The sequence below is a fragment of the Rhinatrema bivittatum genome, chromosome 4, assembly GCF_901001135.1.
Source record: "Rhinatrema bivittatum chromosome 4, aRhiBiv1.1, whole genome shotgun sequence".
NCBI lineage: Eukaryota > Metazoa > Chordata > Amphibia > Gymnophiona > Rhinatrematidae > Rhinatrema > Rhinatrema bivittatum.
The window spans coordinates 72,605,860-72,622,671 of NC_042618.1; the positions used below are offsets into that span (position 1 = coordinate 72,605,860).

The 16,812-nt window shown below is 41.5% G+C and overlaps 1 protein-coding gene across 5 annotated transcripts in view; it reads right to left on the bottom strand.

Annotated features, from left to right (window-relative positions):
• FRMD6 (FERM domain containing 6) overlaps positions 1-16,812 on the bottom strand; it is a 321,577-nt gene that overhangs the window by 89,227 nt on the left and 215,538 nt on the right. The window contains exon 1 of one of the 5 annotated variants that reach the window (XM_029598337.1): positions 1,172-1,217. The exons of the other annotated variants lie outside the window; for them this stretch is intronic. The gene's annotated coding sequence lies outside the window, so the exon portion shown is untranslated. Of the gene's footprint in view, positions 1-1,171; positions 1,218-16,812 lie in introns of those variants that run through there. 5 annotated transcript variants of the gene reach the window in all.

A 16,812-nucleotide genomic window follows, 5' to 3' on the forward strand; every position in this document is an offset into this window, starting at 1 on the left:
AGAGGAGCTACGCTGAGAAAGTGGGGGATGCCTGGAATAATCGACCAGCAGAGGGAGTAGCAACAAAAGCCATGAGAAAATGTAAGCCTGCTTGAGACGGGTATGAAGTGCAGCGGTAAAGGCAATTGAGGGTATAGAAAAAGATGAAAAAATGGTAGGGGGGACCCGTAAGTATTTGCTGAATGATTATGGAACATTAGTGGGACAAAAAGGGGAGGAGACAAACCAACGCGCACAGAGTGGTTATAGGGCCTGTGCCAAGCTTCCAAACTGACAAGGCAAGAGGAAAGTGGTGCAGGCTACGATACACTCTTAGGCAGGGGAAACCAGAAGGCTTGTACATATCGGCATTAACTATGTTAATAAGATGCTTGTCGTGATCTTATTTATTTATGTAATTATTTCAAAAAGTTATATTCTGCACATATTTGGAAATTCACAGCAGATTCCTTGATAACATAGATAGTCATAAGTAACACATAAAAACAAAGAACCAGAATATAACAGTATAAAATAAAAACAATAAAATAAAATAAAAATAGAAACAGTAGACATAAAAGGAAAAAAAAATACGCCTTCATAAAATATGACAAATGTCTAAAAAAAAAAATTAAGCACAAGACAGCCTGTAACAACCACCACTAAATAGTTAGCTAATTCTCACCAAAAATGACAAGAAGCAGGTGGCACCTTATTTATTTATTTATTTAAAAATACTTATATTCCGCAACTTCCAAATTTAAAATTTGTCCAGGGAGGATCACATAAGTACATTCACAATACGCAAGTCCACTTCATCTGTCCTCAAAAGCTTATGCCTCAATAAACTGGTTGGTCTATAAGGTGCCACCTGCTTCTTGTCATTTCTGCTTCACCAGATTAACACAGCTATCCCTCTGAAGATCTCATTTTCATGAAAGGGTTCTCTAAAAACAGAAAGCCTTTACTGTTTTTCTAAAGGAAGATGTGCAAGACATGCTTCCGATAAATTCAGGAAGAGTATTCCATAAAGATGGCCCTTGTGGGAATGAGCGATGATTCCCACAGACCTGGAGACAAACTAGTCCGATTTGATTTCAGCCTTTCTTAAAACACTTATCTTTATTACAGCTTCACAATCATATAATAGTAGACTGTCTTCCCTTTAGATCAGTGCACTCTCTTTACTTACAGTTCAGCTTCGTCTCAGCTCAGTGCTGGGACAGTGTTATATTACAGGAGCTGCCTTCCTCCTGGAGACCTAGGCCTGGTCTGGTTATCCCAACCTGGATCCCAGGTCTTATTCCCCAGTCTCTGATTACGCCTTCTGAGCTCCACCTGCCCCACAGGATCCCGCCCATAGCACATACTCTCCTTAAGGAATTTAAGGTAGAGCAAGTGTCTAGCCTAGTCCTGCACAGGTAAATAGGGGAACACTAGGGGTGCTGCCTCACAGTCCCAAAACAGAGAAAGCCCACTCCCAGGCTTCACTGGAATGAAACAGCCAGAAAGAAGGAACTTCAAGCAAGGATCTCTTAGCAGAGTGAACCTTGACAAACCTAACTCTCTTTTGCTGCTCTGTCAATGTCTTTGCAGCAGGTTGTAGATGCCTCTATTTTGTGTCTCCTACAATCTGGAAAATAACAGATCTTTCCCCTTTCTGATTCTCCCTTCCTTTTAAAAGCAGTATTTGTATATAGCCATCTACAATGTAGTCCATATTGAAATGCTTCCCAGTTTGTCTGTAGTGCTGTTTTATATTGTTACAGATGCTTAGGAGGAAACATAATTATTCAAACCAAAGTGATTTATGTCTTGCAACTGTGGGTTTATTCTGGAAGCTGTACTCTGTTGGTCCTAGGAAACAATACCATCTTGATAAATCCAGTAAAAAAGTTGCACTACTGAATAAAAGGAGCTCAAAATCCAGGGACATGCAGAAAAAAATGATCACAAGGGATAATATAACCTTTCATATTTAGCATTATAAAACACATCATAGTATTGCCAACTGTGCTGCTCCTTCAGACAGAAACTTTCTTCTCGGGCAGAATGTTAACGGCGAGTTCAAATTGCTCAAGGGAGTAGAGAAATTTATTTACATTGTTCTGTTTGTGGCAAGGAAGGATATTTTCACAAAGTGGATAGATAAACAACCACCTATTATTATTACCCAGCGGACAGCCACTATGATTAACCTAATGGAAACAGACACACTTACAGCAATGGAGGTAAAAGAAAAAGAAGCACGTCAGTTCATTTCACCGCAGTATGGCTGACATGTAAGGCGGAACATCCACCAGAAGTGAAAATGGATATCTTTAATGAATAATGCCTAATATATATTTGCATGCTCTTACTCCAAAGCATGAAAATATATCCCATTCATTAGAGAAATCCTGAAAATCAAACTGATTGGGGAAGGCAGAAAGCCTGAGGACCAGTTTGAGATGACAGCAGGAAAAAAAAACAACCCCAAAACTGAAAAATGTACAATTTCAAAAACTTTTAGGGTGTTTATCTGGCTCAAGAATTGCTTTGAATTTTAAAACCAATGTAAATTTATCTTATGCATATTCGTTTCAGATATCCTGTAAACTCAATTGGCTCTAGGGTCACCAGAAAATGTTTGGAAAGGTCCTAAAGGAATATTTGCTGGCGGTTTGAAGGCTCTGGGGTTTTCAGGACCATTTTTAGCGGTACACAACCTGTGCAGTCACACAGAGCGCTAGCGCTTCAGAGGCATCTGCATCTTTAAAAGAGTACCACGGAAAATTACCAGGGGAACTTCCCCTTTACTGAAATACCTGGGAATTCTCCAAATTTCACAAGGAGGCTCCAGGAATTTGTGTCAATTGTCAGGTCTCAGGGAAACCCAAGAAAGCTCCGGGCCTCTCTGCTTATTGCTCCAGCCATTCCCTTTCAGGAAACCTGCAGGCAAAAGGAGGATGAGGGGTGAGCCTAGAGCACACCCTGCAGGCAGTATGTGGAGAGAACTAGGAGGAGAGGGGGTAGAACAGACACAGCTCAGTCTGCAACTGTCATTGAGGGTGCACAAGTTAAGGAGATGGAGATGTGGGAGGAAAGAGTGCTGGGATCAGGGAAGGAGGAAAGAGAAAAATATTGGGGTCATACCTGGGAGAGGGAAGTGATGCGGGTGGGGAGAGAGAGAAAGCTGATACGCATTCCTCCTTCAACCAAGTAAATAGCAATCTCAGAGTGACTACAGCTGAAAAGTTCCTAGGTATGGCCATGGAAGACACTTCCTTCTGTTTGCACAGGGCACCACTGGTGCTAATGCCAGCTCTGGGGGTTTCAATAAATGTGGGTTAAAAATGTGTTCTTTATATATGTGGTAAACAAAAAAACAACAACAAAAACAAATAAACAAAAACAATGACCCTCGATCATCCCGAAGATTAGTGTAGGGTCATGTTAACTCCATGGTGGATGTTCAGAGAGATAGGTCATTAAGGAGACTCCTACAGCTGGTCAAGGGTGTTGGTGAGCCTTTACTAACCTGGCAGGAGGACTTAAAGGCTAAAGGACAAAGCCTCAAAGACTGACTAACGTCTTGGTCTTCCATGGTTAACAGGATGGCTATATTGATGCCAATATTTGTACAATATACTATTACTACAGAGAATGAATTATTAGTGGCCACATTCAAAGCAGTGGTTTTTAAACACTGGAAGCAGCGAACTCTGTATTGGCGAATTTCTGATTTTTAAGGAGCTAGTCATACATTCCTAAGTCGGGACGCAGATAAGCAAAATATCTAGACTGACACACTTCATTTTTTAAGCAGTGTGAGTGGCTCGCACAACTAAGGCTTTTGTTTGACACTCTGTTGCTACATAAAAGAATGTTTATGTAGTTTCATAACCATCTGAAGCAACCTGAGCCCCTGATGCAGCCTTAATTGGCGAAACTCGGCCGGAGTCGGGCTCTATAATAGAATATAATAATAAAATCTTTCCACGGATTAAGGTGTCCCTTTGTTGTTTTTTTGCCTCGCATAAGTTAGGAAATACATGACGAGGAATCTGTGCTACGGGTACTAAGCGGGATTTTAAATTTCACAAGAAAGGTACATTAGAGATTGTGATGCCCTTTTACTGGACCAGCATGAAGATTATACAAAGATGGTGTTATACATGAATTATGAAAACCCCATATGTCTCTTCTTCAGGAAACAGCAAATTATTCATTGAATACCATGTTTCATTTCGCTATGGTTGTGAGATGCTGAGTGGTGGTTGGCAGAGTGGTGACAATGTTGCCAACTGGCTCCAGATTTTTAGGACAGGTTGATCCAGTCCTGGTTTTACTCCCCTGCACGCAGATACTTACAGTCTTGCTTTTCTTAGACAATGCAATAGGGAAATCAGAATAAGTCCCAGCATGCAATGGGATAAAACCAAGACTGGATCAACCTGTCCTGAAAATCTGGAGCCAGTTGGCAACCCTAAGTGGTGATAGCTCTGAGTTTCCTTTGTGCATATTTGAGTTTTCATACTAAGTGTCCAATACATCTGCATGCACTTTTCTGTGTAATTACAGTGGGGCATAATTTGCATATGTCCCAAGGATACTCCCTTCACAGATCCAACGAAATGGATGCCATGTGTGGCTGAGCTTGTCACTTGGCTGTGAGTGTACTAAGTGTACTTTTAATTAAACTGGAGAGTCTAAAAGCCTGAAAAAAAGAATTAAACAAGTTTTCAAATGTATATCGTAAGAGGATGAGGATCATGGCAGGATCAGGGGCTACTTATGATTCTTGCTCTATTTTTTTGTGATTTTACCCCCATTCAATGGGACTGCATCCAGGTAATTAAAAAAAAAAATATGTATTTTTCTCCCAGCCCTCCTCCCCAGCCCTTCCCTACACAATCACACCCTCTATCAAACTGTTCACCTATCCATAATTAAATGTATCGAGGCAACTGCTTAAGAGTTTCAGTCTACACGCTGGCTAGCCATTTGTGAGCCAGGCTTCAGGAAAGTAAATGTACTTTGTTATACTCCCCATTTTAGATACATTAAAAATAAATAAATAAATAAGAAGGTAATTGAATTATGAATATATGACACATTCTGTTGTAGCTGAGAGATCCGCTTATCATTCTCCAGGCCATAGTACAAGTTATCAGGGAGTTATGTGCGCTCTCAGAGTTAGATTTTAAAAGCGTTGCTCGTGGGGGAAAACGCCCACACATGCACGTATGTGGGCCACGATAGCGAGCAGCGCGGAATTAAAAAAGCTGCGAAGTACGTGCGATTATAAGTGCGCACGCATCAAGAGAAAGGGGGCGGAGACTGGCCAGGGCATGGGCGTCCCGGGGCAGAGCCAAGATCTGCGCGCATAGGTCCGTATTTTAAAAAGGCTGACCGTGGCGCACAGAAGGCAAGGGGGACTTGACAAAATAACACAGTAAATATCAGCAAGTCTGCCCAGCAAGCTTTTTTTTTTTGTTGTTTTTCTTAATTCTTAGGGTAACTGTTGCTCTGTGCAGGTTACCCTAGTCAACACGGGTTATCTTTTTCTTTGTCTCCATCACTTAGCTACTAGGGATCCTCTATGCTCCTCACCCCTTGTCCTTGTGAATTCCATTCCCGTCCTTTCCTTACTATTTCTAGCACTCTTCCTGTGAAGAAACACCTCCTAACATTGCTCCTGACTGAACCCCCTCAGGGCTTCGTATTACGACCTGTTTTTTCCACAGCTTTCTTTTCATTGAAAAAGGTTTGATTCCTGCGCAGTATTTATGCCTTTCAGATATTTAAAAGTCCGAATCATATCACCCCGTCTCGCCTCTCCTCCAGTGCATACATATTAGATCCTTCGGTCTCATTTCGTAACGGTTTTGATGCAGACACCCCACTCCATTTTGGGTTGCCTTTCTCTGAACTGCTTCCATCCTGCCCTTATCCTTTTTGAGATACGGACTCCAGAACTGAACCCATGACGCCAGATAAGGTCTCACCAATCACCTCCGCAGGGGCACCACCACATCCTTTTTCCTACTGGAAATGCCTCACTCTGTGCAGCCAAAGCGTCCCTCTGGCCTTAGCCACCGCTTTGTAATGTTGCTTCAGATTGTCGGACACTGTCACCCCAAGGTCTCTCCCCACATCAGACTTTCGCCTCCTATTATGCGCAGCTCCTTTGGATTGCCGCACCCCAAATGCATGATCCTGCACTTCTTGGCACTGCAACCCAGCTGCCCAACCTTTGAGCACATTTCAAGTTTTCTTAGATCGCTTTTCATTTTCTCCACCCTCTGAAAAGAATTAGGCACTTATGGGCAAAAGACAGTGGCCATGAGGTTCCTGATAACGACTGATCAAACGGTTTTCCGAGAATAAGTAAGGGCAATTCCCTATGTGTAACCACCCAAGAAAATGGTTCCAACTTGTTGCAGATCCTATAGTTATCCTTCTTGGCCTATCATCTGTGGAGACATTACCCACCACAAGAGGGGGGATTCAATTAGTCATCCATACATTAGTAGCTGCAAGGCATAATGTACAGTAGCCTACTACTGCAGATCATCCGCACCGTCCTCAAAGACTTCCTGGTTGTGCTTGCTATGGGGACGTCTGAAATTTCTATTATGATGTTCCACAAGGATGGAAACCTTTCGGGTCGAAAGTGGCTTCATTATTTACTCACATGTATGAGGGTGACGGTAGTTGATTTTGCAGAGTTGAGAGTAAATGTCTATCCAGGTTACATCTCTGTGAAAGATCTGTTTTACCAGCTCCACACATCTTTTATATTTTAATTATTGTGTTTTCTTTTACATAGAATTGTTCTATTGTGTATGTACTTACTTATTGCACTTACTTATTATATAAATAAAATATTCTTAAATAAAAAAAAAAGAATATATGTGAAATATGAATGAATAGACAGTATCCAGGGTTGAAGCCTTAACGATTGGTGCTACTGCTCACAAGTTTCAAACTTGTGCCAATTCAACCCCTTTTTGAGTCAGAGTCATATAAGAACCATAGCTTTAAGTGCTAACAGTGCACCCATCTCGTTTCTCTTGCCTAGAAATCCCACATTCTTCTGTCCTTCACTTCCTTCTTCTGTATACTTCCAGCTCCACTCTTAATTTTAAAATACCTGCACTCACTGCTTGTCATCTTCTGCCTTCGGGCCTGATGTACTAAAGAGTTTTGCCCCTTTTGTGTCTATGGGGAAAATGTTTAGGTCATCAAGCCATTCATGGTCAATGTACAGGGTGCAAATTATTTTCTCCAAGTTTCTGCAGTTCTTTAACTTTATAACTATGTACTGTCTTCAATGTGCCATGATGACAAATCTAAAAATAATTTCATGTATGAGACAAATCTGTAATCCACAAACACTAGGGACTGAAATTTCTGCTAAGATATTTCAACCACATCAGCCCAGATTGACGTAAAGTTGGTTTCTGGTTAGAGTCGTTTGGGATATGTTTTAATTTACTTTAAAATAAAGGCTTGAACATGTACAAAAAGTGAAAGAAGCTCTTTGGCAGTAGCATATGACTGTGTAAGGAAAATCCTTACAGGCTTAGACTGTCCCTTATGACATGATGCTGGCTAGTCATCTTTATATATGGCATCAAAGTATTCAAAAGAGACAATACCTTAATTTACAATTTTTTTCTCTATTATTCAGGGCTTGACACAAGCCAAGAGAAACCTTTCCTCATTATTACCCTTTTCGTTTATGGCTTCCTGATAGATTTTTCAGATTAGAGACTTATGTAGACCCCCCACCCCCAATGTATGTGTGGCTGTAGAGAGCTATGGCCCTTGACAGATTTTTGGGGACTCAAAGATTGGAAGAGGTGGACTATGACTTTATCCAGCATGTATAAGGTTAATCCCCAGTTGGATTGTTGCCTGGTTGGGAATCCTTTCATTATACTGCAATTTGTGTGGATTTTTATCCAATCCATGAAGTAGGTAAGACAACCTTGAAAGGATTCTCATCCAATCATGAGTGAGGAGTGTGACTGTGTTCCCGCCCTCGCAGGGAAGGGACAAAGAGAGCTAGAGAGAGAGAAAGAGAGAGAGAGAGAGAGATGTAGGGCGGTAGAGAACAGATGTGTGCATAGCTGCTGAGTTTGTATCTGAGGAGTGTGACTGTGTTCCCACCCTCGCAGGGAAGGGACAAAGAGAGATAGAGAGAGAGAGCGAGCTGTAAGGAGGTAGAGAACAGATGTGTGCATAGCTGCTGAGTTTGCATCTGAGGAGTGTGACTGTGTTCCCACCCTCGCAGGGAAGTGACAAAGAGAGATAGACAGAGAAAGAGAGAAAGAGAGAGAGAGCTGTAGGGAGGTAGAGAACAGATGTGTGCATAGCTGCTATTCAAGCAGCTGGGGAGTTGGAGAAAGGCCACAGAAGGCTGCAAACTAACAGCAGGGCCAGTGCTAGCCTTTTTTGCTGCCCTGTGCGAACAATTATTGTGCTGCCTCCCATCCCACCCTCAACACACTTCATTCATTCTCTGTCTTGGGCCTGCCAAAAAAGCCCAGCTCCTTCCAGCAACCTAAATTTTAAAAACTGTCACCCTCTACCCTCTGGGTCTTCACCCCCTCCCCTGGTGCCCATTGTTGGTGCAAGAGTATTAGGTGGCCTAAGCAAATCTCATAACCTTGCACCCCCCGCCTCCTGCTCTGTCCATGTATATGGTTAAAAAGTATGCATTTATAATAGATTTTGCATGAAAAAGAATATTCAAAGTACAGTCTTCTGAGGTAAAAAAATTATCATAAGTATTTACATGCACTTCTTTGGTGTCAACCAGAAAACCCAACAAAAAAAAGACACTTGGAACCCAAATGGCATTAGGGCTACTGTAATGCGTGTTAAGTGTGGGCTTGACCCTCAGAAAGCCACAAGTAAATTACAACTAAAATATAATAAACCTCCCACACCAAACTCGCACGAACTGCCAGCACTTAAAAAAAAACAAACCCTACCCCAAGGCCTTAAAACGCCAATACACCTCCTATTAGGAAAATAAAAGAAACCAAGCTGCTATAGATTCCTACAGACTAGCAGAATACCCCTCCTCGATCACACATGCAGAACATAGGCAGACCCTCACCAATACAGGAAAAAGAAGCCATAAAGTATACATAGAAACATGCAGACAAAAAGTGAATAGGGAACCAAAACAAGTCAGACTCTATGCAGTGCAACAATGGAAAAACAGAAACCATCACCAATCCTCAGACATTAAAACACTAAAATCAAGAAACATAATAAATACATTAATCATAATAGTATAAACATACTAATAAAAAGAATATTTCAAAACAGCTAGTGAATGGAAGATTTAATAATTAAAAATGCTTAAACAATTTGTTTTAAATTTCTCAAACACTAATAAAATATTTCAGACACCTCAAATAGCATTCAAAAATTTAAACTAATAAGGATAAAATAATTCATTCTCTCCATACCTGGAATCTTTTGATTTCCAGTCACCCTGAGATTATCGTGGATTAGTGAGAGACAGATGCATAAACCTTTTCCTCTCTCTCTCTCCTAGATATATATCTATACATACACATACATATGCTCTCTCCCTCTTACACACACATGTTCCCTCTTACATACATATACTCACATGACGTGCTTCCTCTCTCACACACACATTCTCACTCACACACACGCTCACAGATGCTCCCTCCTACCTATACATGTTCACACACTTATACATATTCCCTTACTTACACATATACACAAACACAAGATCTCTCTCTTTCTCACAAATACATGCTCAGACAGGAACCTTGCCTGCTAACTTTTAAGAAAAAGCTCAAAACGTGGCTGTTCCGCCTAGCCTTCCCAGCACCCTGGGATACACATTAGACGTTATCTACTCCTCTGATTACCTGGACAGCATGGATACCAACTCTAACATGTGGACTAACTCTAATCCGAACTATCTCTAGTCCGGAATTTGTTATTTCTCCTTTTAACTTAACTTTATCTTTTTTCTTCCAGCTACCTAAGCTTCCAAGTTCACGGTCCTCGTTTAATGTAACTTTGTTTCTTCCTTTACCTAGTTATTTTACCCCTGTTCGATGTAAACCGTCCTGATATGGTATTTAACCATGAAGGTCGGTATAGAAAAATGTTAAATAAATAAATAAATAAATAAATACACACACTCACAAACACACCACATGCTCAGACACACACACAAAGAGAACACCCTATGCTTCAATACGTCAACCTTTCCTGATATAAACTGAAGAATTTACTGATCAAAGATTACTTACTATTTAGACCTCTTATTCCATCATCCCTAGAGCTTGCATCTCTCAGTGCTCCCTCTCACACACACACACATGCTCTCTTTTTCACACATGCCTCCTCTTACACTCATATGCTCAGACACACACACACATGCTCAGACGCTCATACACATATCACTTCTGCTCACACACATGCTTAGACACACAAGGTTTCCTCCTGCTCATACATACACCAAGGCCTCTCCCAGCAGCCATGGCCCTCCACTTCTGCCACGGGGCAAGTTGCGAGCTGCCTTCTGGCCACCTAGCATGTTGGGAACCAGATGGTTCTACAGCTCCTGATCTTCACCTCATGGCTCTGCACCTCATCTTTGCCACAAGACAGGTTGGGAGCTGCCTCGTGGCTTGTTTTTCCTTCTCGCCACCTAGCATGCTGGGAATCATGTAGTTCTGCAGCTCCTCATCTTCACCTCTCGGCTCTGCAACTCATCTTCACCGCGTGGCAGCTTGGGAACGGCCGCACGGCCCTATGAGTCCTTCCCTTCTTCACCGCTTGGCCCTGCCAATATCTCATCTTTGCTGTGCAATGGGTTGCAAACTGCTGCACGGCCCTAAAGCTCCTCCTCTTCTTCACCCCGCAGCCCTCCAGCTCCTCCTCTTCTTCACCGCGAGGTGGGTTGGGAACCGCCCTGCAACTTCCTCCTCTTCGCCTCTGCGGCCCTGCAGTTCCTCCGCTTCTTCGCGGTGCGGCGGCCACAGCAGCTCACTCAACTCGGTCGCGGCCCTCGGGCTGCCATCCCCTGCAGGCTGCCACCCTGTGACAGTGCACGGCTTGCACAGTGGGTTGCACCAGCCCTGCCCAAGAGGCTGAAATAAACTTCTGAAATCACACCACCCTTGGAATTCCTTTGACTGTAGGACAGATGCCAGTGTGAAGTGGGAGCTAGTGCGTTCAGCCGCAGACTGCATGGCATGAAACACAGGGGAGAGCTGCCGCCACCTAAATAGTCTTTTGGAACTAAGAGTTTCCAGAGTTCGTTTCTCCAAAGACTAGAAAAACCTTGAGTTATTGGTTTCCCCACAGAAGTCTGCGTATTAGTTGTTCTACAGAATAAACATATCAACCTTTACATCAGAAAACTTAAATTAGAACTGGGAGCTGTCTAAAGAAAGAAAAAGAAAAATGCACCAAGTAGAGCACTCTTACTTTGTTTTCACTTGAACAGCAACTACACTATTTTAGGGACTTTACTTCCATCATTTTAGTTACTTTAATACAAAGACTTTTGAGTTTATAAACGAAGCACGTAACCTTGTTGGTTTAGTATTCATTTGCCTGTATAGACATGAACTCTGCTATTTCAGAGTTCATCGCACTCATTCTGTAAAGGGGTGTTGAATTGTATGCTTTGAGTTTATTTTTATCTGTGTGAGGAGAAGGAGGTTCAGAGAGCATCCAGAGGGGAGCCAGGGTCTGTACATCAACTAGCTATTAGGTGGTGAAAGATTATTATTTCACCACCTAATAGCTGGTTATTATCAACTGGTTATTGTCAACTAGCTATTAGGTGGTGAAAGATTGTTTGGTGGGTAAAGTGATTACCAATCATTGGAACAGATGGCCTTAAAACTGTATTTTGTTTCCCCAACCCCAAAAGAAGCTGCAGTGTTCCTAATGACTTAGGTCTAATATTCCTAGTTCCTAGTTCCTAGTGACTTAGGTCTAATATTTTAACTATTTTTCCCTATAATAATTTTCTCTCCCCAACCAGCCACATAATTCAGAGCGGGAGTTATACCTAGAAGCAAGATGCAATTTTGTGGAGAAAACAGCTTTTAGTTTAAATGATTTTTTCCCCTTTCTAACGTATATAATGCTACATTTTAGTGCTATATATTGTATAGTGGCAGTTCAATCCAGTCAATGTTCAGAAACACTACAGGTTGAAAAGCCCCTTTAGAAACAAGGAATCAATATCAGTTTTTAGTATCAACCACATTTTCTGGGTCTCGTATGATATCTCATTCACAATGAGACTCTAATATGACATAAAACAGTTAACACTGTCCTCCTGACTTTGTGAGAGTTGTATATTTCAAAAACACTTTAATTACTGGCAGATGTACATCAGGTACACTAATGATACCAAAGGCAAAACTGAACAAAACCTACTTTTAAAAGAACAAAAGAATTAAAAAAAACAAACCCTATTCTTAAATAAATGTATTCCCAAAGATTTCATAGGTAAAAAAGAATCAGTAAATCATTCCTTTTATTGATCACTAACCACTGCACATGTAGTATACACATGTAGTATACAAGTAACCATTATACTAAACAGTAGATATGAATACTACTATATTTAGGAATTCTGCAAAAATAATAAAACATCAGGAAACATGTAAGTGCAATTTCAAAATATATTCTTCAGTTTGAATTTGGAATTTCAAGAAATATTGTCTGGAGGTGTCAGAGCTAGAGCTGCGGCATTAATATTACTGAGAAGAGTACTCAATTTCTAAACAAGCAGGTAAAAGCAATCTATAAATTACTAAGGGCTAGGTCTACTTCAGGGTTTTATCCATTCTGTGTATATAACAGAAATGCTTAGTATATCTGTCATCCAAAAGAACTTAAGTATAGTCAGATGCTCTAAAGAAGCTCAAGAAAAGCAGAAAGAAATGATTTTATAAATATTTTTTGGACATGCCAGGTGTTGCTTTAGTTCAGTTTTTAATTATTTGTACTTTTTGCCATAGCCAAGAACACTCATTGTGAAGCCTGAAGAATATTAAAGGTACATATAAGATTATATAATAGACAGTAGGACAATGTAAGGATGCTTTGAAAAGGTTTTCCTACGAAGCCAGACTAGTTTGGTAGCAGTGAAGAAATAAAAGATAATTATAGCAATGAGATTTCACTGATCAGACTTGTAAAAACTATACAAGGCTGCTGAAATGCTAGAATGTACGCTAAAAGTCAAAAAGTATGTTAAGTGTCAGCACTGAGTTTTGTAATTGCCTTCTGGCTCAATTTACAAGAAATCACATGACTTACAAGAATTCAATCTTCTCAGCTTATATGTGATAAAATTATAATTCCAACCAATTAGGAAAATGTTATGCAAATGAACAAATTAAGTAATTGTTGTGTAAATTAGAGGTGGTGCTCTATTTAACCTATTGTATCACTAATGTTCTCTGAGACTGCTCCTGAATTGCCTTGTTGGTAATTGCACTCTCCTGAGATATCTCAATAAGGATCTTTCTCCTTTAGCTGCCAGTGTTAATCATTTATTTACTGCCCACAACAATATTTATATGATAGACCTATAAATGACATTAACATGTGTAATGGTTATCACTATAATATTACTATCACAGCAATGGAGAGCAGTGTGGTTAGGATGTAGCATTGGACATGGTCAATCAGTGGAAAGTCATAGAAAGAATTGCATATTTGTAGATAACTGATGTATGAATAGTTAAGGTTAAACAGTTAAGGGAGATATGCTAATGGGGTTTGTTTTCTGAAAGACCTGCTGAAAGTGTCTGCAAAATATTTAGGTATTGTGCTGCTTACAGAGGTGACCTGTATTGCATAATTCTCTGACAGACTTCTGTGCGTAATTTATTTTCTTTTATTTTTGTTAGACTTTCTGATGCTGCAGCTTGCCTCTCCATTTTAAAACCTGATGTATGTTACAGTTATTAGGCATTTTTTACAGTAAGTACTGCAGGAACACCTTGTGTGTCTGACAATTTGTCCATCAGTGTCATTTTTCAACTGTGCATGTGCAAGAACATTTGGTAACATAGTAACATAGTAATGACAGAAGAAAAAGACCAAAATGATCCATCTAGTCTGCCCAGCAAGCTTCCCAAGGTAGTAACTACTGCTCCTTGCAGGTTACCCCCATGTTTCTCTTATGGGTAGTAACTGCCGCTCTGTGCAGGTTAAGAACATAAGAACATGCCATACTGGGTCAGACCAAGGGTCCATCAAGCCCAGCATCCTGTTTCCAACAGTGGCCAATCCAGGCCATAAGAACCTGGCAAGTGCCCAAAACCTAAGTCTATTCCATGTTACTGTTGCTAGTAATAGCAGTGGCTATTCTCTAAGTGAACTTAATAGCAGGTAATGGACTTCTCCTCCAAGAACTTATCCAATCCTTTTTTAAACACAGCTACACTAACTTCACTAACCACATCCTCTGGCAACAAATTCCAGAGTTTAATTGTGCGTTGAGTGAAAAAGAACTTTCTCCGATTAGTTTTAAATGTGCCATCTGCTAACTTCATGGAATGCCCCCTAGTCTTTCTATTATCTGAAAGAGTAAATAACTGATTCACATCTACCCGTTCTAGACCTCTCATGATTTTAAACACCTCTATCATATCCCCCCTCAGCCATCTCTTCTCCAAGCTGAAAAGTCCTAACCTCTTTAGTCATTCCTCATAGGGGAGCTGTTCCATTCCCCTTATCATTTTGGCCGCCCTTCTCTGTACCTTCTCCATCACAATTATGAGATGCGGTGACCAGAATTGTACACAGTATTCAAGGTGCGGTCTCACCATGGAGCGATACAGAGGCATTATGACATTTTCCGTTTTATTCACCATTCCCTTTCTAATAATTCCCAACATTCTGTTTGCTTTTTTGACTGCCACAGCATACTGAGCTGACAATTTCAATGTGTTATGGTACCAATTGTTACCCCCATGTTTCTCTTAAGGGTAGTAACTGCCGCTCCGTGCAGGTTACCCCCATGTTTCTCTTAAGGGTAGTAACTGCCGCTCTATGCAGGTTACCCCCACGTTTCTCTTAGATTTAGCTTTTTTATTATTCCCATCCTCTAGCCTTTTAGGGATCCACAGTGTTTATCCTATGCCCCTTTGAAATCCTTCACAGTTTTAGTCTTCACTTCTTCCAGAAGGGCATTCCAGGCATCCACCTCCCTCTCAGTGAAGAAATATTTCCTGACATTGGTTGTAAGTCTTCCTCCCTGGAGTTTCAAATCTGAGCCTGATATTTAAAGCACACCGAGTGGCTCCATGTACGCACCCAAGTTAGGCACTAGAGTTAGGCGCTTATGTTCAGCCAATCCAAGGTGCTTTATTACTGGGCAGAACATAGGAACCTAACTTGAACTTTGGAAGCCTTAAATGGAGGCCCCTAAAATCAGCTCAGCTATGTCCTCTCTTAAATTCAGGCACCTAAGTTTGACACCCATCACTTGAAATCAGCACTGAGCACCTGACTTCATTCCCCTGATCTGGCCCCACCTATTTTTAAATGAAGGTGTGGGGGGAGTAAATTGGGGGCAGGATTTTTATTAAGGCAGATATAGGTACCTAACTCTTAGATTTTTGGAATATTGGGCTCACTGTGATTAACTTTCCCGGCAATAGAAATCCGTGCAGGTTAACTGGAAAGTTGGGCGCTGGAGTTTAAAACAAATAGACAAAAAAAAAAAAAAATCAGGCAGAAGGAACTAGCATGCAGAGCAGTTTATGTGGCAGGGTTCCCCGGACCTCAGCAGCCGAAGAGAGCAGGATTGCTGGGATCCATCGTCAGTCAGAGAGGAAAAAACCTTACGATCGGACCAGTGGGGCTGGGGGGGGGGGGGGATAGCCAGGCCTCCCCAGCTAAGAACATTGCTTTGATTTACAAGTTGTAAAATAGAGCGATTCATCAAGTGGAATAAACCATAAACTGTGGGAGCTAGTGGGGGATAGGGAGAGTGGAAAGCAAGGGTAAGGAGTACAAGAGAAAGAGAGGGAGAGGGGAGGGGAGAAGAGAGATAAAATTGCATCTGGATGGGGGTGGGAAGAGAAGCCTGCACCTGGTGTGGTGGGAGGGAAGGACTGCATCTGGGTAGGGAGCGGAGGAGAGGGAGAGGGCTGAGGGAGGGGGGGTAAAGAATGAGAGAGGATAGTACTTGGGTGAGGGGAGAGAGAAGAGAGAGGACTGCACTGGCCCTCACATTTTGGAGAGTGCTAACAGAGAGCCTGTGAGAGGCTTTGGCGGGAATAGGGATTTAATGGGACAGGGGCATAGAAAGGTCAATGTAAAAAGCGCCTTTGGAAATGTTGGGCACTCCAGGGAATACTTCTTTCCACTCTTGTTAATATTATTTTTGTATTTTGTAGGGGAGACCCCGGCGCTTGCTGAAGGACCCGCAGCTAAGATGGATTCCCTGACGTCAGCAGAAATGGACGTTGGCCTGTACTGCTCTGTGGACAAAGCACAGATGAGGAGCTTTTCCAGACCCTCTGGCAGATTTACTGAGCTATGGCAGCCATAAAGAGGTACCCTGTGAGCAGGCAGAGATAAAGAGGTCAATTGGTACCGTATGAATGCACAGTGGGCCTATGTTTATGCCTTTAGGTCCAATCTATGAATTATCAGTTACCTGGTCCTTGCTAACAACTGATAAGCTTCAAGATGCCCCTGAGGTGAACCAAGAGAAAGAGACAAAGAACTAAAAAAAAAAAAAAAAAAAGGCGCGAACAGAAAGCCTATCACACCCTGGCTCGTGTGTCCTCATTACTA